General features: G+C 38.6%; 1 protein-coding gene across 1 annotated transcript in view; it reads right to left on the bottom strand.

Moving 5' to 3' along the window:
- The window catches only part of scfd1 (sec1 family domain containing 1), a 292,319-nt gene extending 268,525 nt beyond the window's left edge, over positions 1-23,794 (bottom strand). The window contains exon 1 of the mRNA XM_072689832.1: positions 23,776-23,794. The gene's annotated coding sequence lies outside the window, so the exon portion shown is untranslated. The remainder of the gene's footprint in view (positions 1-23,775) is intronic.
- Positions 23,795-26,039: the final 2,245 nt, after the last annotated feature.

Below are 26,039 nucleotides of genomic sequence, written 5' to 3'. Positions count from 1 at the left end.
GAAAGTATGGAATGGTCATTACATATTCCACAGTCTATATTAGTCTTAGATTTTAGATTCTTAGATTTTTTTTTCTCTTTCATGAGAGCTTAAACACCCATTTAACTCGAACTATAATGATTTTACAGAAGATTTTCCTAACATATTATTAATAACTGGATTTATATAAAAGGTTGTGCTACATACACACAGATTTCTCTGTTAAACAATACACGAAATAGTCTCTTTTGTTTGTTTATACATTTTTAAACTTTTGGAAACAAACAAAAATAACACAAACAAATAATAATAATACAAACATCCTAAGAATCAGGAACTGTGCATCCAAGAAAACCATGTATAAATGAATTTTTTTAAGAGCACTCCTGAGAACAATCCTGATTTCGAGAAGTCAACAGAACCTATAGTCTCTTCTCTGAGTAACTTTCACTAGCACTTTTCACAAGGACCTTGTAGATGTTGGTACTACAGTTCTGAAAGCTACCTTATTTTTTAAATAAAAGGGTGTAAATTAAATTCTGTCATTTGTTAGAAAACTTTCCCAAACATCTTGGGGTAAGAGTTTCTGAACAGCTAGCTAACAGTTTCGTTCCTGTCATTCGAGTGTGTGTGCACACACAAGGGACTGTTATTTTCAGAGCAGAAAAAAATGTGTGCAAATATTAAAAATGGAAAACAGCACACACACACATACACACTCCTCTTCCCAGCTCCCACGGGGGCAGGGTGATATTGGGCACACTACTCTAGTGTCAATTTATGCAGCCCATGCTTCTGTTGCCTCCATTCATTAAGGGTGCTTCATGCTGCCGAAATACTGTGCTAAGAGTGATGGAGCAATAGCAAACAGCAAAAGAAAAACTTTAATTACCAATATCCTAATGCATGATGCAATGAGACAGCGAAAGGAAGTAAACATTTCGTATATGATGGCTAAAATTGTTGTTGTCAGCTGTCTTCTGAAGTAAAACTGTGTTTTTCAAGATTTCAATACTCTGTTGATCTTGGCATGGCAATAAAGGATTAGAAATTGGACTGGTCTGAAAAAAAGAGTACAATTCACTTGTGTGCTAAATGGCAGTGCTCTAATGATGCTGATCAATGCATTTGTTTTCTGATTATGAAGAGCAATAAGGTATAAGGTCGGTAACATAAAGTTATAACATTTCTGTAATTCAAAGTGACATCCATTGTGAATAGAACAAATTAGAGGGAATACAAAAACTAGCCATGTCCCCTCATTATTTCATGACAAATCAAGCACATAAAATGTCTGGAGTTGATTCCATGTGTTCAATTTGCCTTTAGTAGCTGTTCATAGAAATATATGGTCCAAATAGGCAAGCCTGGCATCATTAGGCTAAAAACAATAACAAGATTTGAATCATTAAAAAAAGGAATACAGTGGCACACTCAGCAACACCAATGCCTAGAAGACCACAGAAGACAACTTAAGTAGATGATCACAGATTTTTTTTATTGGTGAAAAGGCCAGATTAGACTGCTGGAAAACATTAAAAAGTGTCTAACCTGTTCTGAAACAAGATTGTTTTTAAACAGATGAAACCAAAATTACACTCAGTATGGAGAGTTATAATTAAGGGTTGAGATCTGAAACATCATCATCTGTCAAACATGGCGGAGGCATTGTAATTGTTGTTATTGTTATGCATGGCTGCCAATAGAACTGGGTCACTAGCCAAATGCTGCAAACTTGTACAGATAGATAATGACAAATTGAATTTTCTCAAATGGTTGACACAGTTTAGTATGGTTTTTACTTACTGAGGAAAGCAAAAATACCCACAAACAAGCAGCAACTGGAGTGGCTTCAATGAATGCCTGGCAAAGCATCTTAAGGGAGGAAACTCTGCATTTGGTGATGTCTGTAGATTACATGTAGCAAGAATATGCATCAAAGTATGGAAAATTATTTCTTATGTTTGTAATTATGTTTGTTAGTCCAAATGCTATAAGCCTGTGAACCTACATGTAAAAATCTGTAATTTTTAAATTGTTAATTAAATATTTTAATTAATCTCATCGATTAAAACTGAATGTCTACACTTCAATCACATCTTGATTGCTTTACATCCGCTGAGATATATAAAAATGGGTCACTATTTAAATACTAATCAACCTGACTAACTACATATGTAAATATATTTTGCATAAACATGCCAATGATGTTAAATTAAGCAAAAAATATTGTAGTGATTTTTCAAAATGTGTTCTCTGTAAACAATGTTAACTTATTTTAACTCAGAAAGCTCTATGAATATAAGACATTCTATGTATATTCTATTTGACCATGGGTCAACCAGGGCCCAGTACAGGAACATGCAAACGTTTGGGCACCCTTAGTCAAAATTTCTGTTGGTGTGAAAAGTTAAGTGAGCAGAAGATAAACTGATTTCCCAAAAGCAAGAATAAACATTCTTTAGTTTTTTGTTGTTGTTGTTTTTTTTTTTTTTTTACAATTGTAGAGTAAAAAAGAAAAGGAAAATGAGAAACGTACAAATGTTCCAGGACTTTTAATAACTTGTAGGGTTATTGCTTGTTCACAATCATCATTAGAAAAGGCCAGATGATGCCAACAATCAGCAGCCATGGGTGCCTCTGACCAGCTGCCTAGCATTCTGAAAATAATGAATGACTACAAAGCAGGAAAAGACTATAAAAAAGTTAGCAAAAAAAATAATAATGTAATTAAGAAATGGGCATTAACATAGGTGGTGGAAGATAAGTTGAGGTCTGGAAGACCTAGACATTTTAAAAAAAATTGCTTGAAATGCAAAACCCCTGTTTGACTGAAAAAGAACTTCAGGAAGGTTTAGCAGATGCTGGAGTGCTTCTGCACTATTATAATCTACAGCAACAGATTTGTGGACAAATCATCAGAAGAAAGACACAAAATCCAGTGTCAGAGGCTTTAAAAAAAGAAAAAAAACTACCAGTTTGATGCATTTCATTGATAAGAACTTGTGTCAAAGTGTCAAAATATAACATTTACGCACCCGCCCAAGTAACAATTGTTTTTGTAATGTCATAAAAACTGGTTACATTTATTTAACCAACTACTGTTTAGCTCTGCCCAGTTCTGCTTAATTTAGAATGAATGTTTCAACCTGGGCTGCTTTTTAAATAAGGCACAATACATGGCAACCAACCAGAAACAAGGTTGTTTACAAATATCATTCTCAAAGGCACAGAAATAACCTGCTTCATTTTAAGGAATAGAGAGGTTGAAAAATGATCATGTAAAAACGGATTGTGGTTTTTGTTGTTATATTAGCACACAAATATTATGAAAACAATGAAATGTGTGATATGGACCCTTACTAGTGCCACAATAAGCTTTATTTCTCTTTCTAATAAAGAAGCAGGGCTCTACAAAGACAGTTATAAAAAATGAAAAAAAATAAGATTTCCTTCCTTGTTAAAATGCAAGTGTTCATAAACACCAAAAGAAAATCCCTGTTGTATGAAAACATTTTCTTTGACATTTGGTCTTGTGCTCTGTTTGGCTGAAATCCCTCACTGGCAAAATGCTTTCTAGAAGTTTCTTTCTGTAAGAATCAGAGTCATGCCATCATAATTGCAAGTAATTGCCCAAATACTTCACTTCCCTGATTTCAGAATAGTCTGTGACTTCACTCCCCCCTGACCTTTTTTCCTCAGTCATTAGCTTATCACTGGTAACAATGTTTTCCAGTGTTTGGTATCATCCTTCTCCTCTTGCTTGATGAATTCCCCACCAGAGACTTGAGAGGGGGTGGTTGGCGGCTAGCTTACAGCGCCAAAGACCCAATCCCTCAGCTTCCCCCAAGCCTGTTCTTCTCCATCAACAGCCACTCGTTCAAATAATTAGAGAGTAATATCTCACTTTACCTCCCTCTTCTCTTCTGAGCCTCCTTCCCCTGGCCCAATGCCTCGGGGCCTAGCATGTCAGCTCTAAGCACAGATTTCTGCCTCGCTCCAGGTGCGCCCTATGAATCCGTTCTTGCACACTGTTTATGCTAAAAGTGCACAGTGAGGAGAGGACATTTAGCAACACTCGTCGGAGGCCCCTTTTGTGATGCTTATGCTCAGAAAGGGCCCCTCTTCTGGACAGACGCTGGCGTTTAGGCAACTGAGTCATCTGACCAGGCACCTGAAATCTAAGCTTTGGCCAAAGATGTAATGGCCAAGTGAGTTCCTACTCCTTCATTCCTTGTGAGAGAAATATGGCATGATGATACTGTACTCACAAAAAGGACTGCACAGACTTTGTATGTTTCAGATGTGACCATCATTTCTGCATTTGCACATGAATCCCAAAACCCTGTGTAAACTGTCTGTTGGCAGAATTTTTGATTATTGCATGTACATTGTTTTCTAATTATTGTAAATAAAGCACTGAAATACCTATATTACATTTTTATAGATGGAAATGACAATTAATGCATTTGCAAAACCCTTCATATTAAATCAATAAGATCATCAACAAAAGTTGATACACAAAACTAAATAGATAAAGGCTTATTCCAACAAGGGTCTGATGTCATTAATCAGTGTCATTTGATCCCAGAAATTGTTTTACAAATATACTTGTTGGAACAAGCCTTTATATAAATTATATAGGTTAATGTCAGTTTCATGAAAGGCCCATTTAGGAGTCATGCAGCTATATGAATTGTGCCCTACAGTAAAGTGTTACCCTTTATGCATTAAAGAACGTTGAAAAGTATAAGATCCTTGAGGGACATTTGTAGGTTTTTTAATTTAAAACTCTGGAGGAACCTCTTATGGTTCTTTGAGGAACCTTCAAAAAGGCCCCTTAAGAGGCTCTGTTTCAAACAGAAGAACCTCCAACATTTCCTCAAGGATCTTATACGTTTAACAGTGTACCTTGCTATTGATTAAACCCATACAGAGACCATATCTTTGTGATGTTTGTCCCATGAACACTCTGAACATGTCACCTTCTGGTCCTTGATTACTCGACATGACTTTAATGCTTGGTAAATACTGCACAATTAGCATTTCCAATGACATTGTTGATGAACATGCATTTCCCAATCATTTTAGGTCATCTAAAGTCAGGTAAAATCACTTTCTTGTTTTCTCTTTGCATACATTTCGGAACCACTCTCAGCAATACACACGTCATTGTGAATGGAGGTCCAGAAATACAAAAGCAGAACGCAACACAGAGAGTGAGGGAGAGCATGTTAAAGAGTCCTCCAGCTGGGCTCTGTCTTCTTGTTGGTCTATCGTCTCCAATCACTCCCACAATCAGAAGATCCAGAAGGCTCCCATTCCTCACTCTCTTACACTGAACATCTGGCTCCCAAAGCTGTGCTTCATACTTACACATCCACTGGGCCCATTAACTTTACATCTGGCTACAACATGACATATTTGTTACAATGAAAAATAAATTTGACACGTATTTCATACAACATTGATACATCTGAGCAATAGAAGTCAGGGTTTTAGAGTTTATCATACATGGAGAGTTGTGATATAGTGAGCCATGGAATATGGCAATATCATGTTAAACTGGAGATTATACTGTGAAGACTGAGTAAAATGTTGCATTGATGATTCCCAGTAACTTTAATATTCAACAAAATATGCATTATTGCCTATTTGTGGATTCTTCTGAGTGATTAAAACATTCAGGAATCGTTGACCTCTAATAAGTATTAGCTGTGTTGTATATAACAGGGCAAGCATCATTGAAATCATACAAGAATGCATTATGAATTCCATAGATTCCCTGCTGCAATAGCTATATATAGAAAACTATAAACAATCACTCTGAAACACTAAGCGAAAAATCTGTGCCACTTAACAAAGTCTTCAAGTGTTCAGTGACTGCTGTTGTCCTAATAGTTGTAAGCTAATTTTACTGCCAGATAACAGCGCACTATTTCATATTGGTGACTTCTGAAACACTATAAAAGGACATCTTTCAACAGTTGAAAGACATTCTCATCTAGCTCGTGCAATTCGTGGCAGCTTTAAAGGCTGAAATGGTGCTAATGTATGCCCTCTCTCGTTCCTGCTCTGTGTGAAGGCTATAAAACGGAGTGTAACAAAGTGAAATGTCTTTAATGGCGCTCTCAAATAACAAAACATATTCCTCATACAATAGATCCTCCAAGTACATCTGAATTAAGAATAATACCTGAAATTACTCTCCCCAGAAAAAGACTCTCCTGTCTGCATTAGGAGATTGGCATGAAAGGGGACTAAAGCTACTGGAATAACTCGTGTTTTTGCAATCATGCCTATCTCCCAGAGCTACTGAATTATGTGCATCACGAACACTGGCAAATGTCTCCAATCTGTTGCAGAATGTTCAGGATGCGTGAAACATACATTTCCTTTGTGCTGTTTTGCGCAAAAATGTACCCCCTGAATCTTCTGCATTACACTCAGCAAATCACCTTTTGGTCTTTGATTTTTCGCCATGGTTTAATACTTGGTAAATGATGAAAACTAAACGTTGTGGGTTGGCATTATGGGCTTACATGTATTTCTTAAGTTGGCATTGTGGGTTTATGTGTATTTTCTTGAGCTGGCATTGTGGGCTTACATGTATTTTCTTAAGATGGCATTGTGGGCTTACATATATTTTCTGGTCAGTAAAGCATCATTAGTGCACCATTTTTTGTTTATCTTTTCTCTCAGCATTATTTAAATTACTATTTGCATGGGGGCCCATGAAGACAATGTCAATATCAAGGAAGGTTTTTTGAACATCTAGTTTTCATACCTATTTTCTTCTTATAATTACCAGTAAAGTGCAAAAGAAAAAAGAAAAAGAAAATAAATAAAATACTGGTTTATCAAAGGAAGGTCTTGCTCTCCTCTGAATTGAATTTTCAGTTGGGTGCTTTTTACTAGCCATTTCCTTCTTCAGCTGTGAGCTGTTGATTTTAAGCTATTTATGCATCTAAATCGGCTTCCACTTTGACACAGCCAGGTTAAGCCTTTGTTTAGTGCTGGACAGTCTATACTAGTATGGTCATGGTGATGTGAAGGTTAGGTTTTAGCAGTACTGACTGATAACAGAGATTATATCCATGATAACATACTCTTCTATAATGAACACCATCCCTGATCCCAAGCAGTATTTATTTATTCATTTATTTATTCTCTTCTGTTTTGTGCACTTTACACATCCAGGATCTGACAGCTAGAATGTGTGTCACTGGTGAGGTGCTACAGAATGTTTTTAAAAAGCAATTGCAAAAACACACAAAAACAAGAACCAAAATGTAAGTTTCAAGAAATCAGTTTTTTTTTTAATCTAAAAAGGATTTGGTGCATTTTTAAGAAAAGTTATTTTGGGTTTGGAAGACATTCTTTTAGCACAGATTACCAATGCCAGTACTCAGGAACATCATTTGGCTCAATTATACTGACAAATCTGGGAAATATTATGATAATGCATGATATTAGTACCTCTCAGCTCTATGTCAGGTTTCACTTTATACAACATTTTGGTTTCGCAATGTAAAGTTGTCAGGTACGAGAAAATCACTTCATATTGTTTGAAATAAACAGTTCAAAAACATGTAAACAAACTAAAGAGAACATTTTCTGTCTAGACACTTTTCTGTTTTCTTTTTGGTTTGTTTACCATACTATGAAAGTTTCCATGTGATGTCATTTAGGAGAAAAACAGAAGAATCCGTGTGCAGTACAATCAAGACAAGCTTCTTCCTTTTAGAGTACCAGAGTACCAGATCTTTATTCATTCAAACATAACAACAAACATCATTTCACACCATGATACTTTGACATGTTTAAAAAATATCATGATACTGAATTTTTACAGCACCACCCAGCTCTACGTACTTCAGTACTAACAGACACACGTTGTTTAAAACTGTCCCGTATCCCATATATTAAAAACAGCTCAAGCTAATGCAGGAAATCTGTGTCACTCATTACGTTTATCAAACACTTTTGAGGCTGCTTATTTAGGTTGTGGTGTAACATGCTTTTGACTGCAAATAGGTCAAGAGTTGCATGACTGAGCATGTGTGGTCCATTTCACCATGCAACTTCAGAGCTTGAAACCACAGCCATATTAGTATTATATATCATGGGGCTGTGCTCGAACCTAATAAAGCATAAATTAGCACCCTTTTCCCCTGGCTGCACGGCTTTACCTCTGCTGTGCTTGGCATGGCTTGGGAGGTGATGGCAAAGTGGGCTTAGCAGCTGTTGCTGTGAGTGGAGGTGTTCTGTAACCAACACTTGGGTCTCAAGCCAACACTTTAGTCTCAGTGTATTACATGTGTTTAAGTTGGTGAAAAGGCTAACGATAACTCAAGACTGCTGTCAATGTGTAGTTACATGCAGATGTCAACTGTGATCAGTTTTATGTCATGTTTTCAGTGTTTTTAACTCATTTGATCTGCATTCATAGTTTTTTTTCATCAGTTATTGTACAATTTTCATTCTAACGCTATCAGATGGGAGAACATCTGAAGAAAACAAATAAAGGTTCATGTAGCAGACAGCAATTAGGTATTTGTTAACTGATACATGTTAAATGCTAAAAAGGTGTAGCAGTATGTCACCTTTTCCTGTGTTAAATTGATTACCTACTTAGAAACCAAGTATATTTTGTTTAGATCTGAACTCCAAAGATCCACCAGGTTCTGGGCCTGGAGGCCCATTTTGTCTCTGTTGTTTGAAATGTAAAGCATCCAGTCTCTGGCATGATATTTCTTTGTATAAAAAACACACTTTTTTACATAATTCTTTGTAATATGATGCATGGTCTCGACTGACTTGAGAAAAATGTTTTGAAAGACACCTCAAAGGACCTCTTTCCCACTGGTAGTAAGGAAAATGAAACCTTCCTTATCATTTCTTTGCTTTCCCTAGAAAATTGTTTCTTGTCATGAACATAAATCATCATCTTTTCAGGAAAGGAATCACATTGCAGCGTTTGCTTCTACAGTATCAGCAACACCTCCAGAATGTCAGGTGCATATTAATCTGTCAAGAGTTGTGTTGAAGGTCACTTAATTACTCTCTAATATGTGTTTCAGTGGCAGACCGACACATGCAAACTATTCTTACTGATGTTATTCCATTAGTGGTCTTGAGGGCCCACCCTCTGCTAAATGCCCCTAACTGTGACCTTGAGCTAAGCATGCACATACACACACACACACACACACACACACACACATACATATGTAGAAGAGACAAAGAATTAATCAGATGTGTTTAGGGTTATTGAGGGGTCATTTGAAGAGGAACATGTAAGAATAAAAATAAGTGAGTAGCAGTTGTTGAAGCATTCAAACTAAATATACTACTACTATACTACTACACAAACTAATATAGCATGTGTGTGTATGTTTGTGTTTAGTATGAATGCTTCAACAACTGCTACTCATTTTTTTCCTTCTAACATGTTCCTCTTCAAATGACCCCACAATAACCCTAAACACATTTGATTAATTCTTTGTCTCTTCTACACACAGATTACTCGTCTGAAAACACACACACACTCCCGAGCTTTGTGTTGGAGCACATCTGTTTTGAATAAAGTCGTCTACTGTGGCCTGCTCCTCACCGTGGAGAGACTATCCAGTCAAATCCAAGTCCAATTTTCAGCATGACACCCTGAGATATCGCTTACCGGGTTTTAGTGGTGCAGCGGCGGCTCGTTGTGGCCAGCAGGTTGACATATGAGAGCGTTCCTGCCGGAGCTGGGCGCAGGTGAAAGCAGCGGATTAAGATAATGAGGCGAGTGAGCTCGAGTGTGTGTGTATGTGTGTATAAGCTCTACACATCCACAACACACCCCAAAGTGAGTGAACAAGCACGTGAGGACCATGGCGACTTGATCAGAAGCACGAGATGCACTCACCTTTCCTGCTGAATGCAGAGTTGAGGGTTCCAGAAGAAAACGATGGTTGACTACATGGTAGTCACTGCTGAATGCATTAGATTTAAGGTAACACGGCCTATAGTTCAGTCTTACCCAACGAACGTGATGTCAGGGAGACCCACAGCTGTGGTCCGTATTCCATCAGTTTGGTCCAGACAATACAGATTCCTTGTCAAAGCAGACCACTTTTAAACGTATTCGGGGATGCAGGAAATATTCACAAACATTTTTACATTTTGCGCATGTTTTAAAAACGGACAAATCTCCACTGAATATTTCTACATTTAAGAGTGTGTGATTTCTGTGGCCGTTTGGATTTAATTTACATACCTTTTAATTTACGTTTAATTAACCTTATTGTTTAAGTTTATATGTCCATAGTACTATACGTATTAAACACCCCCCCCCCCAAATACGATGTCCTGTTTATATTTACAAATATGTTCACTACTGCCTATTTTTAAATGCTCTGATTAATCACACTGATTACATTTCACCGAAGATCAAGAGTTTGTGAATTCGTGGCAGCACATTTTCTTGGTCGTCTGTCTGTCTGTAAATTGTTAATTTTAAATGTATTAAACTGCAAGTAAAATATTTTGGCGATTCTTTGCATTGTGTTGTTTATTATTCGTTTGATTATGGATTACTTTAACATAATTACTGCTTATCAGTGATAAGCTGTTCAATTTAAATGTAATCTTACTCATAATACATCATATTATTTACGCTTCGGCGTGCTGTTTTTATTGGCATGTTTCTTACAATTTGTAAAGAGAAGATGAGTTAGCTTAGAATACGAAATACATGAGACAATCTGCACTCAATAAACTCCTTATTCAGAATAATGAAGCGACCTGTAAAGTTAGCCAGCAGTAATACAATTATTACACGGAGATCATTAATGTCTTATTAAAATACTTTAATTTTCAACTCTAAATTGACAAATACTATGACCATACCAATAACCATTGAGCCACCAGTGGGATAATGGAAACTGACAAATACAACTTCAGCAAGCCAATTGTATCACTCACCAACAGCTCAGGGAAAAAAAACTTTACAATATTGCTGTTATTTAAAATAAATCGCACATTAAAGCAGTAAAGCTATTTTTATAGAAGTTTATGTACCAATTCCTGTCAGACATAGTCAGACTAGTTCCTCAGATGCTGTTAATTGTTGTATTCGACTTCTTCAGGCGTTGTAAGTTAATGATGATAGTCAGCCTGTTGGCTGTGTTGTTACTGTGAGCTAGTCAATAACGCAGCTGATAAACCCATAAACCCTAATAGTTAAATAAGCGCCAATTTTGAATATAAATCAAAAATACTTTTGCTGGGAAAGTGTTGCTTTTGTTTGTTAGCTTTGGTGGAATGTTTGGTGGGATACTAGTGTGGCCAACTCTTTGAGGCTAACGTTAGCTGGTGAGCTGATGGTATTAATTCAGTAAGCGGTTGGGTTGGTGTCTTTACAATGCTGTGTCAGAGCACTAAGGTTTAAGCACAACAGTAAACCAAGATATTCATGTAAATGTTATTTGTTAGCATAACAACTGACTATGGCCTATTTGAATAAAAAAAATAAATTACCCACCATGCTAATAACCCGCACTGTGCGGTTAACCAGTGGTGCTACAGACCTACAGACTCCTGAGAGAAAGAGAGGTGAAGTCATATTAAATTTAGAAACGAACAGTTGTGTTCATAAATAAAGCACAAATAAAGTTGTTATATAGGCACCAGTGACCACACCCGGCAATATTGGGCTTAAATATTGTATGTTATGATAAAGCAGTCATATCTCTGAAATGTCAGCATCTCACCTGCATTTAAACTGCCATCATATTCTCATCTAGCCTAGCTTAATATTTCATGCACTCGGCTCACATTGGACCATCGTTCATTGCCGTATTTGGGCCGGAACTTTGCTAAATTTGTAAAGGATGTCTAAGCCTAGAGGTGGTGAAAAAATATATTTATTAAAATGTAATTTAAACCTTGTTAAGACTGTGTAAGAGCCCGGCTACTGTGACAAACGCACACACATACGCTTAAAAAGGCTTTTAGGCATGTCTGCTTAGTGAGCAACAAGGTCATGTTCACACTGACACACTAGATCCGATTTATTTGCAAGTCAGACTAGAATCTGATTTAATTAAATTTGAAAACCGAAAAAACTATTTGAAATTTCATAATTTCATGATGAAATCCATTTTCCTTTGTCAAGTCGACAGTGACATTGGTCATGCCATTTTTAGGCACCGTCAAAATATAAAAAGGGGTTTATATCTGCATCATCGTGGTACTCCAGCCAACATCTTAATAGCTCGATTGATCTACAGTCATGCTGAACATCAGTGGTAAAGACGGAATCTGACAGAATAGCCCTTTCTCTTGTTGAGTTCGCCATTGTATGTCTGGTTCCCATAGGATGTGGCTGAACCTGTGTTGTTAAACGTCTCAATTTTATGCACAACTGTAATCCTAACAAACGCCTCATACACACTCACAGTCGCAGCTGGCGCAACCTTATCTTGTCCATGGTCTCTTTTTTAAGCGCATGTGCGTCTTTAAATGAACCTGTGACACGCTGATCGGCTCTCATTTTTATTTATGTATTATTTTATCACAGAGATCAGCCGTCGGCGGATGACCGCTCATGTTTAGTTAGGGCCTCTGTCCCTCGTTTCCCCGGTTCGCGCCAATCACGGTAGAAGCCACAACTCGGTGAGTGAGTGTGGGATTGAGGGGTGGCGGGTAAAAGGAGCGCGTTGCCATGGCAGCTGCGGCCGCAGGAGAGCCGCTGATTGGTTGAGGGTGGGGGAGAGAAAAAAGCGCGTCAACAATTGCCCTGTTGCAGTGCGCGAGGAGCCACTGGGTCGCGCGCAGCCCCGGAAGGCCGCGCGCCTCTCCCGAGCGCCCCATGCTGTTTAATAATATCCATGGGGGGGGGGGGGGGGGCTGCGGATTGATCTCGGGCTCCATGGCCAAAGACCCTCGTTTTTAGACTGGGAGTGGGTGTGTGTGTGTGTGTGGGGGGGTCATTCCATTTTCTCGCCCAGCAAAAAGTTCTCCAAACGAAAACGACCGCAATTAGCACACAAAAGGACAGCCCCCCGCATCTGTCTGGGGGAGAGTTGTGGCAAAAGAAATAGTTTAGGCTGCAAAAACAGCGCGAGAGAAGCGAACATAGTTCAAAGGCGGGTGGAGAAATAACGTTAATGTCTTCTTATCGAATCGCCCATTGTCGAATTGACAGAGCGGCCAGGAGACGAACTCGATCAGTTTAGGCACTCTTTTCATTGTGCGATGATTATTTCTGGAGGGAGTTGGAGGTAAGGAAAGTCGAAAGCAAGACGGTTGGTTAATATCAACTGTATTGAGTGGCTGTCTCCAGGCTACACAATTGCTCCGAAAAATTGTCGCAAATATCCTTTCATGAAACGCTGACGATGAAAACAGACAGAATATGTCCCCAGACTCCCTCCCAACCCCCCCAACCCCCCTCCACGTTCATTTCTAATCTTTGCACCTTATAAACAAAGACGGGAGGACTTTTCCTTTGTGTGCAGACAAGTGCGACTTATTTGCCGTACACCTCGTCTCTGTCTGAACACTCCTGGATGAAACTGTGAATTTGCTGTCATCGGTCTAATCACGGTGGCATTGATTTTTTTCTTTCTTCTTCTTCTCTCCCTTTCTTCCCTTTCAGGCGCTGAAGCCATGTCTGCCCTAATAGCTGCACACGTGAAATTGACTGTGGTCTGACCACGACAGTCTGCTGATGTGGTTTGTGAGAAAGCGAGAGAGCTAGAGAGAGTGAGGGAGGGGAGGGGGGGGGGGGTAGAAAAGCAACAAAAAAGCAAACATGTGAATGATAATTGCTGTAAACAGCTTTGGGCCTAACTGTGGGTCAACGCGCCAAACTGCGCGGGTGGGGTAATTAAGAGCGGTGCTAAATAAGTAAACAGGTGCATAAATGGATTTGTTTTAAGACACGAGCTGTGTGATCGATAGGGTCTTGCATTACTGTACGGCTAATCATTGATGGCGCTTTGCGATGAAGAATTGATCCCCCCCAACTCATAGAACCGGAGCGGCGCGGCGGGGCTGCTGTTTGTTTAGTCAACTCCCATGAATCCAAGTAGATAATTGGTGTGTGAAATTGGTGGCAGGGGCAGCTCGGGCTCCGCGTGTCCGCCCAGCTGGGGGAGGCCAGGCGGCGACTGCATTCTTTTATTTCCTCTGATTTTTATGAAGCCATCGCAGCACGGGCGAAAGAGAAAGAGAGAGAGAGAGAGAGAGAGAGAGAGAGAGAGAGAGAGAGGGATAGGCACTTCTTATTTGTTGCTCTTTCAGGTGTGAGCGCAGGGGAGTGAGAGAGCTGCACTGCAAGGCTGCAATAGAGTAGCTCCTGTCACGAGTGTTTAGGGCAGCGGCGGATGTGGGCTTGAAAGTTGTTACTCAAGAATAAAAATACGATTAATGTTTACTGTTTATTGACAGCTAAATTAAATAACCAACGTTAAGGCTGACGTCTAAAAAGAGTTACATTTTTGTCGCTTGTTTCCTCTGTGGCATATGGTGTTTACCAAGAACGCAGCAAAACCTCTCATTATCTCATTGAGAGGCTGTATCTCCCCTATTCCTCTGTGTGCTCGAATGAGACATGTGTTGTTTACTTTGTTCGGTGTAGACACACACTAAAAGACACCTTGAAGCGGACATCTCTGGAGATGTGTCCACTGGGAGTCGAGCCTTTGGGTGTGCAAAAAGCAAAAGCCTCCGTGGCACATGGGCGAATACGCGTAATGGGCACAAACACACACACACACACAGAGATACGCTTGATGTTCGTTTCCTCCATGGTAAATAATCACAAGAAATCTTTTCTCATTAAAGTAGCTGTTGTAACATTGATGCTTTGGGTCCCCCCTCTGTGTGTATGTGTGTGTGTAGCAGTGGAACAGGCTCGGTGAAGGGCTCCCTTGAGCTCTCACGCTGCAACACACACAAACACACGCAGAAAAGATACTATTTAGGCATCAGTCTCACTTGTCAGCAAACTGGGAGAACTGTTGGAAAACATTGCGAATAACCCAGGAGCCCTAATAGTAGTTCACAGATTTCACCCTTCATTAAAAAAAAAAAAAACATTTGCAGACATAAAATAATGCACATTTTCCTTCTTGCAAAGGCCACACATACAATAAAAAACACGGTGCTCTAATTCCGAGAGTAATGGAATCGTGCTAACGTGCATTTGTAAGTACATTGAACGTCTAATAGTAAGACGCCAGCCGAGTTACTACCGCCTTTAAGTGACGGCACCACATTTTTGCTATGTATAACAGAAAGAGTATATCCCAACAAACAGGCTTTTATTAACCATTATTTATTAAACGTGGTATTTTATCCATGTTTAACAGAAGCTGGAGTGTAAGTTAGGTTGACTAGAAATGACAGAACCGTAAGGGAAAGATTTCGACATGTTGTAAAAGGTTGCAAAACAGCGTTCCCGGTGTCTTTATGCACAATGCCTCTGTTTTCTTTTTCCCTTTCTCGTACTGACAGCAATTTAATCAAACTGTGACTTCATGCCCTACTATTTGCAAATTGTATAGCACCTCTAAAACATAAAGGCAAAACATTTCACAAACAAGTTACATGGACCTTGATTACGACTGTAAACATTCTCAGCGTGAGTGAGGAGCGCATCACGGGGTGGATTCAGGCTACTGCAGCACACACTGCCAGACATGCAGGAGGAAGACAATGACAAATTTAAGACTGTTATTTCTCTCTTTTGCTTCATGCACATCTCTCTCTCTCTCTCTCTCTCTCTCTCTCTCTCTCTCTCTCTCTCTCTCTCTCTCTCTTTCTCCCCCCTCCCTCTCTCTTCCATCCTTTTGGCACCGAAGAGGAATAGTGACGATGGAACAACACAAGCAGATGCTACATGGTTCATAATAGCAAGGCACGAGAAGAAACGATTTGCAACGTTGGCGTGATTCAACGTGGCTTTAAAAATAGTGGTTCTACTAATGCTATTGGTGCTCAAGATACGGAGCAAATCAAAGAATGCAATCTTAACAAGGTATCTAGACGTAACCCGCGTATTTCGGAATTGAATACAAGGGCATGTTTTTAAATAAGTAAATCATTTGGAACCAACTGGGGATTAAAAATGTTGACAAGCAGGTGTTTGGTTGCAGAATATAGAAAGAATGCAAAAGGTAACAGTGAGCCAAAAAATCACTGATTTTCGAGTTTTGACATAATCCACACTGTCTCGTCTTGTGTAGAATGAATTCGTGTTTTGGATCCTGACTCTAGAAAGCTTTTCATGAAAGGTTATGAAGGTTTAAGTGTCAACGCACAGAATTTTTTGAGTTACAAAAATTCCATTTAATACAAATTCAAATGAAATAGTACATTAAGGGGGGATATCAAGAAATGTAACGATTATTTACAACAAACGTCTACCTCCCACAGCATGGCAAAAGTGAGCTTTCCTTCACCGCGCTGGAATAGTAAAAACAGTAAAAACATTTATTTCTAAACGTATTTATTGTAATAAATTGTATTTAACAACAATGAAACCACACATATCACACATTTCTGTTATTATCGTGTATAATGGTGAATTAATCGTTGTATATCATGTATAGTGAAATGTGTGTGTTTGTATTTTACTGTAAAAAACAACAAAAATTACATTACATTTAGGCTTTCACGTACACGTTTTCATTTTCAAGATGTTCCTAGTATTGAACATTTAAACTTTTATACCGAGAATCCCACAACGCAGAAGACTAGTACTGGTTATTGTTTTTATCAATGGATTTTTCGAGGGGTTTTATAGATCCTTCAAAACTAACTTTCAGTTAAAGTCCAACAAAGTGTTCCAATTTAGTCTTGAACTGGAACGATAATTCTTCTAAATAAATGCAACCATATCTGTCTGAGGTTGTTCAGATGATTATTTTAATGTTAAATAACGTTAAATAAAAAAATAATTATGGTCATTGAATTCCTGCGGACTAAAAAAGAAAACATCTAGGACATACGTGGTTGTCAGAACACACATAGGAAGCAAGAGGTTTGTTATTGAGTTGAGTTGTTTAGAGTGTAAATCTAATGTAAAATATAATCTATTTACACTGATTATATTCCACTGTATTTTGTAGAAGATCACTGGTATGTATGTAAGTACTAGAATTAAAATTAGGACTGGTGACATTCTTTCACAGTAATGAGAAATGTAACTGCTTGTTGTTGTTGTTGTTGTTGTTGTTGTTGTTGTTTTTGTAGCCGCTGCCACTGCAGTTGTTTGCTTGTTTATTTGTGTCTAGCGTGTGAACAGTTGGGAAGCAGTTACAAACCTAAGGACTTAGACGATTATATATACAAACATTATAAAATACAGTTAACACCCAACGTCTGATATATATATATATATATATATATATATATATATATGTATATATACATATATATATATATATATATATATATATATATATATATACATATATGTGTGTGTGTGTGTGTTTCACATAACATAATCATCTATCAAATTAGACAAACAAGTGTGACCTAATCTCTCTCCCTCTTTCCCTCTCTGTTTCCTTTTTTTCTCCCTCCCTGTCTCTTTCACTCCTTGAAGTGCAATCACTCTGACAGGGATGAATGGTGAAAACTATTCAGTGTGTCACGGGCTTGTGCACCAAGCATTAGAGGGACAGGGCTTAGGTCAGTAGGAGGGCACCCCAGACACCCTCACTTCCACACAACTCGAAGGCCAGGACTCCTCACCGCAGACAGGGTTACTCTCTCTTTTTCTACACACTCATTCTTGCTGTGAATTATTGGAATATCTGCGTCTTGCACCTAAACAACCATCTTTCCTTGCAAGCGCACATTCCTCTAATCCAGGCACACATACCGCCGGGCACACACAGCGTTTATGGATTTTTGTTTGATTCTGTTAATAATTACGCCTGAAGGTTCTATATGTTCTGTGACAACAGTGAAACGAGAGAGCAAATAAGTTATAAGCAAATAAGAGTTTTTCCTTGTAATTTAATTGCCATCTAACCAGGCATTTAAGCATGCAAATGGTTCTTTGAGTTGTAATGGTTTCATGAACAGAACCCCCGACTTTACTAAAGAACCCTTATAGAACCCCCCTTATGTGTGTATATATATTTTTTTTTCATTGACTCGGCTTCAAAGCGTTTGGCCCTTTAATGTCAGCCATTTTTGCCGCTCCGCAACTTCAACCTACCCTGCTTTCCATTTACCCCTAATACCTTTCTATAACCTGGGAAAACTCCCAGAGAACAGTTCCTCTTTTTGCAGCGGTGCCCTGGATGGAGGAGGGGTTACGGGGACCAGCGTAACATGATGCAGCACTCAACTTAGGGTTAAGTGCTTTGCTCAGGTGCACAACGGTAGTTCTATACACCGGGACCCTCTCGTTGCCCATTCATTCTCTTTGGTGCCCCATTGGGAGACTGAGGCCCGTCGGCCTCTGGTCTGTGCTCGGTAGCCCATTTAGCTGCAAACTAGCCATCCTACCTAGACACGTTGACTCCCTCAGGATTAATCGCCTTGCCTCTGAATCCATACCACTGAACGTCCAGCTCGTTCATGCTTTATTCCTCAAATCGAAGTTCACTTGTCAGTTCGAGCACCATTGCTGTTTGCACAACCTTGCTTTTAGTTTCAAGTGCCTAGCCTGGAATCAACTGCAAAAATGCATACATTTGAACACATTGTCTTGTGTAGTGGGTGGATTTGAAAAGCTTGGCTTGTTTGTTGAGAGATTAGTGAGTCTGGTTGAGGCACCTGTTTATGTCAGCCTAAAAAGTGCCTCTCTTTCCAAAAGCTGATGCACTGACAAACCCCTGTCTTCTATCTTTGAACTGACAACATCTTCACCATTTAACTCAACGCTACCGATTTCCAGTGAGCTGCTTCACAGGTGTAACAGTGGGCTTTGGGATTGTCCTTCCATGGTGTAGTACATTTGCATGCCAGCTGCAAATAATGGTACCACAATGGGTTCTTTGAGCAAAGTTGTAGAAAAAACACTTAGAGGTTTATAAAGTCTTCACATAATGGCTTTATATGAGTTTAAGGGGTCTTCGTAGATTTTATTCAACTCTAAAAAGGTTCTTCACGTTCACACATTTCACTTACAAAGATGGTTCTGTAAAGAAGCATCCATTGTAGGATTTTAGAGAACCAAATTGGTTCTGCTGTAGCATCGAGCAAATCGTTTTTAGCACATTCGAAAGAGCTTGCTGAAGAAGCTTTGTTGCCGTATTTATACCACTGCTGTCAAAAGTAAAAAAAAAAAAAAAGAGAGAAATCGGTAAAAACGTATGTTTTATAAGTGGAACATGTCGACTATCATTGAAAAGTATAATGAATCATGCATAATGAGTAATTTAGATAATTATGGACAGCAGTCATTGGTCTATTGTCTTCATTAGTCCTGTATGATAATTAATCACCTCCAGTCGTGTATATGTGAGCGAACAGTATTTGGTTTAATAGGTGAAGTTTGAATATACTGTCCAGATCTGTCAAATGCCTTTCGTTTCTATAAATATCATATATATGTATACCTGGAATCTCCAACATTTTGTCAAGCTAAATTATACCAGTGTTCCTCGCTGTTTCACTGCATCAACAAGTTGAACATGTCAGAAGAATAAAATTCTCGTTCGTTTCCAGGAGCGTTGCAAATATTATGCCGCGAACAAATGGCCAACATTTGCTTCTGACAATGCATTATTTACAGAGGAATATGTGATTAGCCTCTTTGGCAAAAGGCACCTCGCTTCCCTGCCTTGGCTGCTGGCTGTCTGTCAGCAGCCCCGTGTGGGGAACACGGCTGATAAAGCGCTGGATGGCGGAATCTCCGCCACCACTGGAGAAGGGAACAGCCCTACAAGATCTGAAACTAATCTTGATATGTTGTACAAGCGAGCTCAAGGAGTTGGACCTGCTAAATAATACAGGCGCTTTTAGCAGATCCATGTTTATGAAAAGTCGACTGGTGCGCCATAATGGGAGTAATTAGTTTTTATCTCGAGTTGGGTGTTATTGGACCCTGCCCCCGGCCGAATGAAAACTTTTTATTTACCCAGCCAGACTGAACGGTAAAGACAACTGGAGGGTGTTATTTTCGGAAGGGGTGGCGGCATGCCGCTCCAGAGATTGTGGACGTTCAGGTACAACGCCGTGTTTATGTAGCACTCCCCCCAAAACGTGTATCAAAGCTAGGATCCGTGGAAATAAAAGAAATGTCAAACAAAACAAGCATTAGACGGCATAAAATAAAGTATGGACAAGGGAAACAGGTGAGGCTTTGTTTAGGTGCCTGAGGTAGATCAATATCTCGGCTTGCAGGCCAGGAATCTTGCCCGTTTTCCTCCAGCACTCTGCAGATCAGCTTACGGCTTGTAGACAGACTGTCGCCTATACTACACTGACAGACAACCTGCCTCACCCCAACAGTACGGAATCGGAAAAAATATCTCCATTCTTCTGCTGGGGGACTAAAAAGCAGGTGAAAGTAGCCCAGCTTTTAAGAGATGGTGTTTTAGCTTGTCTTGGGGAGGGGGTGGTTGGGGAGGGGGCGAGATAAATAAGGGGCCTGAGCGTAAGCTTGTATTGTGTGTAAAAGAGACAACATGATATAATGTAGAGCAAGATTTGTGAAGGGTTGGGTTCAAACTGATGTGTCTGCAAAAAATCGTCACTGAAACCGTGCATAGTCTACAATAATCATGACGTGCCTCTACCCAAATGAACGATCTAAGAGGTCATCTTTGCAGGTTAATGTCATGCACGAACGTTGGTTGTTTGTGCCATTTTTGCAGTTATTGCTTGAATAATTGTCTTTTTCTAAAAGTCACAGTTCAATCACCCAGTTACGTTTCTCATTGCACCAACAATATCTACAGCAACAACAATAATAGCAATAATGATATCAATAATAATGATAAAAATAACGATAATACCAGCATTATTATTAATAATAATACAATCAAATAATAATGGTAACAACAATAATAACAACAATGATAACAATGATGTTATCATTGTTATCATTATTATTATTATTATTATTATTATTATTATTATTATTAGTGTTGTCATTGTTGTTGCTGGTATTATTATTATTATTATTATTATTATTATTATTATTATTATTATTTGGTGTTGTTGTTGTTGTTGTTGTTGCTGTTATTGTACTCATTATTATTCCCTATGGCTATAATGTTAGCTGCTATTGCTGCTCCCAACAGTAGAGGTTAGACTCTAATAACAATGGAAGTAATGATAGGAAATTCATTATAGCGCACCACTGACTGAAAGTGACATGAATATATAAAATAAGCTCCAGGGGCGTCCATATGTTCACAATAAAAAAAAAAACACTAGTGAAGACTCAGATGAAGGAGTACTCGATGTAGTCTGCGTACTGTGTAAATGCAGTACGATATTAACAATAATATAAAGGAACTTTATGTCGTTTTAAGACGAAATACGCGAGAAGCGGCTTATCGAGTCGCTGTGGAGAACATGGGCTAATTTACAGAGAAATGATTATCAGAAGCAAGCCGCGGGCACGCTGTAATAGTTTCCTGTCGTATGATAGTGGCTAGAGGGAATTCATCCCAGTCGGCAGGCTTCTGTGTCGGCCTGTTGGTGATCCCGTTTCGGAGAGGCGAGCCGCGCTGGGAGTGTGACATGTGATAGCAGCAGAGCCGTGATTCTGCACACTGCCTCACAGCTGAGCAGCTCCAGAGAGATGCCAGAGGCAGCAAAGCAGAGCCGAGACACTGCTGAGTGAAGATGAGCCTACTGGCGAGCATATAGCTAATAATACCGATCAAACAACAAATAAATAAATACATTAACACCCAGTGTGTTCACTTTTTAATCTACACTAGTAAAGCTATATAATATAGTGATAAAGTATATGATTGCATTCGGTCTCGTTCTCGGGTAAGGTTAGAAAGTCGCGCATATGTACGTCTAGAATGAAGTTCAGACGCATGGGTTTTTATTTCACAGCTGGAATAAATAGATTATTTAAGGCCTGCGAAAGAGCAGAGTGGACTGCGGGCAACGCGCGCTCAGGTCTTTGCGTGTCGTCAATGCTAAACAGTGTTTGTCGTTTAAATAAACACATTTACACCATGCAGGCCCACAGGAATGATTCATGGTGTGGATAAAGAATCTCGCCTTCCGAACTGAGGGGGTCTGCAGTTAACCCCCAGACCTCAGGCTCCACGGGCTACAGATCATCAGAGCCTCAAAGCTCGGAGTCAGGGCTGGGTTGTGATTGGCATGTCTGAGAGTGATGGCGGTTATTTTTATAGAGACACAGAACGGCTGCTTTCCTATACGATATCAGAGAGATAGAGAGAGAGAGAGAGAGAGAGAGAGGCATATATAATGGGACTTATTTACAAGAGCAGCGCAAAATATGATTTTAATAATCTTAATTTACCGTTAATAAACCGTTCTAAGTATTACAAAGTAAACGGATGTCACATTAAAACCGTTAGGTGGCCTCTGTGTTTTATTGTGGACCATACATCATAATGATCAGGCCTGTGTTGCAGGTGCTTTGACGAACACTGTGGTTATGTTTGTATGGGTCCATTAAGTTCTGCTATTCTCACACAAACAAGTTCTAAAGTTAGATGTAAAAGCTCAGTGAAGTCGACTTTATAATACTTATTTATACTCCCTTGCCGACGGGGGAGCCTAAACATATATGTTGGGAGTTGGGATTTTATTTTAGGAGCTCGAGAAAACGGTGTGTGTGATCGTTGGGCTCAGTGAGAGAGAGGGTCTGAATGGGACTGACTCCACTTTGTACTTAAACAACCTCACTTTGTCAGGCTACAAATTGTTTGTTTAACTTGACAGGTCGATACTTTACACACTCTCATTAAAATATTTTTCACGTCCTGTCACGTGTTTTTCAAACCGGTCACTAATTTAAACTCATTTAATACAACTATACACACTACAGAAACCAGCGACCTCCATCTCTATCTAACTACTGCAGGTTCTGCACAGTGTGGAGATCTTCCGTCAAGAACAGCAGTTCACATTACATAGCTAATAAATATAATGAATTTGAGCTATAATTAGCTGTAGCGCAGCGAATAGAAATGATATAATAACACACACGTTTGACCAGCGACACGTTATGTGTTATGTTATAGCTTATATAGGTACTTCATAATGGTAAATTAAATGGATATAAACATTACAACAATAATGATCAGTAACAACAATCATATTAACAACAATCATATTAACAACAATAATAATCATCAATATTATTATTATTATTATTATTATTATTATTATTATTATTGTTATTATTATTATGCTACTTTAATCATAATGACAATGTATTATTTGTTCTTTATTATTGTAATATTGATAGTTTATTTTAAATATTATTATTGCTGTTGTTGTTATGTGACTGAGTGACCCTGCAACTTTACAGACTAATATCGGTAAAGAACAGGTGCAATTTTCCACTTTTTAAAATAGAAGAGCTACCAATGGTTCTTTCAGCGAAGACCTATTTTTGGTTCCACAATAGTAAAAGCGATCTGTTAGTGTGAAGAACCTGATACATTCGTAAAAAATCTTTACATCAAGAAAATGTCATTTTAACATTTACAATTTCCTTCACACCAACGCGTCTCTTTCACAAATCTGGTTCTTTCGTTTAAATAATCCCTTGAAGCACCATTATTTTTACAGTGTATTTAATCTATTAATGCATGAATGTTTGTTTGTTTATTTGTCTGTTTTTCCACAGTGTAGATGATTGTAAAAGTAACTTCAGCAGCTGCCGAGTGTGTGTGTGTGTGTGTGTGTGTGTGTGTTGTGCTGGAGGAGGAGGTCTGTGCAGTTCTGCGTTATTCTAGCGCCCTCACTCTGCCCGGCTCAGATTACACTGAGAGAGGAAACGGCCATTTACCATTTAGAGGGATTTCAATGGTTTACAAAAGTTCTCAACTTGGATAAACGACTCTGATATATATATCCCTCTGAGGAACCGATCATTTTACATTCGTTTTTTTCCCTTTACTTGCCCTTTGAAAAAGAAAACTTTAGGTGACTGTAGCTGAAGACCATTCTTACATGTTGTAGTATTTCCTTTTTTTTTGTAATATGTGACCCTATAACCGAAATATTGACCAAAATATGGTGAAGGACGGTTTGGTGTGCACTTGAGCACAAAAAGCCTCGAGTACATGAAACTATTATTTACTGAGTACAACTTTTTTACTGCATTGCAGTGCATTCACATGATAAATACCAAATACCAAATAAACACCAAATAAAATAAATAAATAAATACGAATAACTTCGAAGCTTTCTATCTGACCTTCACTGAACCCCAGGGGCCATGGTCGCACGAGAATGTCAAAGTGTTAACTGTAAATGAATGAATAAATAGATAATTTGAAAAATAAATGAATAAACAATTAAATGGACGTTATATTGTACAGTTTTATGCAAACGCGTTGTTGATTTTGTGAGGTTATAAGAAGTTATAATAAGACGTTTTCATATTCTGCAAATTCTAAACATCAGTACTGTTCAGTAGCTCAATTTAACACATTGCAAAAAATGTGTGTAAAATGCAGTCACATTAAATACGTTGTATTTATGTTATTTTAATTGATAAATTCTGAAATAATTTGGGAATTGCGTCTAAATGTGCAGAAAATATTTACATTTAAGTTTATGTCCCTGTAGAGGATTTGTTCAAACTCACTTTCACTTTTGCATGACACTGAATAAACAACGAGGCCCATATGCACCACTAATTCCTTTTTAACAAATGAATCAATACTCAAAAGCTGACACTCTGCATCAGAGCAATCAACGTTATACTGTATAGAACACAGCATATTATATTGCATAAAACAGATGTTAGTTAATCGTCAGTTACTTGGCACGTCTCCAGTAGTGCACAGTACGTAGGCTACAAAATAGTAAAACATAGCTTTTGTTTATTTAAAAGTGACTAATATCAAATATCTATATGTTTATCTTATTTAATTCACCACGATAAACTAAAGCCCTGCTTCGAACACCAGTACTCCCACCACTGCACTTATTTGGATTTGTTGGACTGTCTGCATTGACTGGGCTCTGTGTGGTGAGAGCATGTTGCCACTCTGCTTTCCCTCTGCCTCGAGGGAAGAAAGGGAAACCACGCCTTCAGCCTAACGCTGGACCCAGTAGGCACGTTTGATTAAAAAGAAGCAGGGATAATAATAATAATAATAATAATAATAATAATGTAGTTCTATACAAAACAGACCGGCCTTTCCCTGTGCTCCGCATTACTACAGCTCCCACAACTCAATCGCAAACCAGCGCTGCTTTATTGTTCTGAGAGTGATCGAGGCCTAGTCTGTGGTTCAGGTACATTGATTGCTCGTGGCTGCAGACAGAGAGGCAGAGGCTAATTAAAACGCAGAGTATTCAGGCCTGCCATCACTGCACCAGCATCAGCACCCTGTAGGCATTATATTTATGTAGGCTCTGTGCAGCCCTTAAGAAAATGGCCCGGCCAATGTAAAGGTGCTGCCCTTGTTTTTTTCTGACACGACGAGCGCTCACCGCATTAACCAAAGTGTAGCTAACACTTCTATAGAACTACCAGTCAACTCACGGTAACCACCTAATTAAGATGGTAAAGTTTTCTGACAAGCAGCATGTGAAAATATTGAACATTCACACAGCCATCCGCTCCACATTCCTGCAGATATACCCATTTCGAATTGGCTCAGTTTTTCAGGCGTTTCATTTTTCATTGAATTTGTTAATTAATTGTTCTATTTTATTTTATGTCATATAATAATATTAGTAATAATAATAATAATAGTAATAATATTTATTATTATTATTATTATTATTATATTCATAATAATAACAATAATGACAATAATAATAATAAAAGAAGAAGAAATGATAAATAAGCAGGTAACGACCCCCTAAAGCCTGTTTGTATTTCAATGCCTGTGATCACGTGTGATTATAATTCTTTT

Source organism: Salminus brasiliensis, chromosome 10 (genome assembly GCF_030463535.1).
Source record: "Salminus brasiliensis chromosome 10, fSalBra1.hap2, whole genome shotgun sequence".
Lineage (NCBI taxonomy): Eukaryota > Metazoa > Chordata > Actinopteri > Characiformes > Bryconidae > Salminus > Salminus brasiliensis.
This window is presented reverse-complemented; position numbering and strand designations above follow the sequence as displayed.